The 1,777-nt window shown below is 27.9% G+C and overlaps 1 non-coding gene across 1 annotated transcript; it reads left to right on the top strand.

Moving 5' to 3' along the window:
* Positions 1-1,459: 1,459 nt before the first annotated feature.
* Positions 1,460-1,570, top strand: LOC142550375 (small nucleolar RNA R71). Its single transcript, XR_012821338.1, has one exon. It is a non-coding gene; the product is annotated as a small nucleolar RNA R71 (small nucleolar RNA).
* The last annotated feature ends 207 nt before the right edge of the window (positions 1,571-1,777 follow it).

The raw sequence follows: 1,777 nt of genomic DNA, 5'->3' as shown, positions 1-1,777 counted from the left end.
TTATCAACTTGAACCAACACATCTTCTACAATACCTCTAGGTATTTTGATTGACCTATCCGCCAGTAAGAGAGTAACAGAAGTGGGTTTTAATTCTCCTAAATTAAGTTTTTCATAAACTGAATAAGGAAGTAAATTCACACTTGCTCCCAAATCCAACAAAGTTTTTTTAATTTTATTTTCTCCAATAATACATGAAATTTTTGGACAACCAAGATCTTTATATTTTAAACTAGAATTATTTTGAAGAATAGAACTTACTGGTTCAGCCAAGAATGCTTTTTTCTTCACATGCAATTTTCTCTTTACAGTACATAAGTCTTTTAAAAATTTTGCATAAGAAGGTACTTGTTTAATAGCATCTAATAATGGAATATTTATCTTCACTTGTTTAAAAACTTCATAGATATCAGAATCACTTTTTTGTTTTTTTATGATTTGTTAATGCATGAGGAAATGGTGGAGGTTTATTTGATTTATTTACTATTTCAGATGATTTATCATTCACCATATTATTCTTAAAATTTAAGGTATCATCATTCTCAAAAGTATCAGGATTATCATCATTATTCTTTGATTTTAAATGATCCTTGTTTTCATTACTATATGGATCATTAACTATTTTACCACTTCTAAGGGTAATAACAGATTTTATTTGATCAATTTTTTCATTTTTTAATTCTTGATTTTGATTTTTAGGATTAGGTTGAGGTTGAGATGGAAATTTTCCTTTTTCATGAATATTAAGTGCAAATGCAAATTTTGCAAGAGTTTCTTTCAAATCACTCATAGATTGACTGTTTTGAATATTGATAGACTCTTGATTTTGGATAAATGCATGAATTACATCTTCAAAGTTTTTTCTTGGAGGTGTAACATAAGGAATATAACCTTGATGATTTTGGTTATTTTGAAAATATTGTTGTGATAGTTGTGCATTATTATCATTCCTCCAACTAAAATTAGGATGATTTTTCCATCCAGGATTATATGATGGTGAAAAAGGATCTAGTATTGGTCTTTTATAATTGTTAACATAATTTGTTTGTTCATAGAGACATTCTTTAAATGAAGGTAATGTTGAACAATCTTTTGTAGCATGATCATGTGTATCACATATATGACAAACAATTTCTTGAATACTTTTTAATTGACCATTCTTTTTCATTTCTAATGACTCCATTTTTCTTGCTAAAGATGCAAGATTAGCTTGAATATCTATATCATCTTTAAGATTATAGATACCACCCCCATTTGTTGAATTATTGTTTTTAGTTGTTGGTGGTTCTATTGTGCCTATATTATCCCAATTTTGAGCATTTTCTGCTAATGAATCCAAATATTCCATAGCTTCATTTGGGTTTTTATCTTCAAAAGTTCCATTACACATGAATTTTATCATTCGCCTATCTTTAGGTATTAGACCTTCATAAAAGTGAGAAACTATTCTCCATGTTTCAAAACCATGATGTGGGCATGTATTAAGTAATTCTTTATATCTATCCCAACATTGATAAAACGTTTCTCCTTGTTTTTGAGAAAAAGTTGTAATTTGTCTTTTAAAAGAGTTTGTTCTATGGGAGGGGAAAATTTTTTTGAGAAATTGTTGTTGCATTTTTTCCCATGATCTTATTGAACTTGATCTTAAATTTTGTAGCCATGTTTTAGCTTTATCTTTTAAAGAAAAAGGGAAAAGCTTTAATCGAACTATATACATGCTACAATTTTGATCATTATAAGTGTTACAAACTTCCTCAAATTCTCTTAGATGCAAATAT

The sequence above is a fragment of the Primulina tabacum genome, chromosome 6 (genome assembly GCF_025594145.1).
Source record: "Primulina tabacum isolate GXHZ01 chromosome 6, ASM2559414v2, whole genome shotgun sequence".
Lineage (NCBI taxonomy): Eukaryota > Viridiplantae > Streptophyta > Magnoliopsida > Lamiales > Gesneriaceae > Primulina > Primulina tabacum.
The sequence above is the reverse complement of the archived record's forward strand: the minus strand, read 5'-3'. Positions and strand labels throughout refer to the sequence as shown.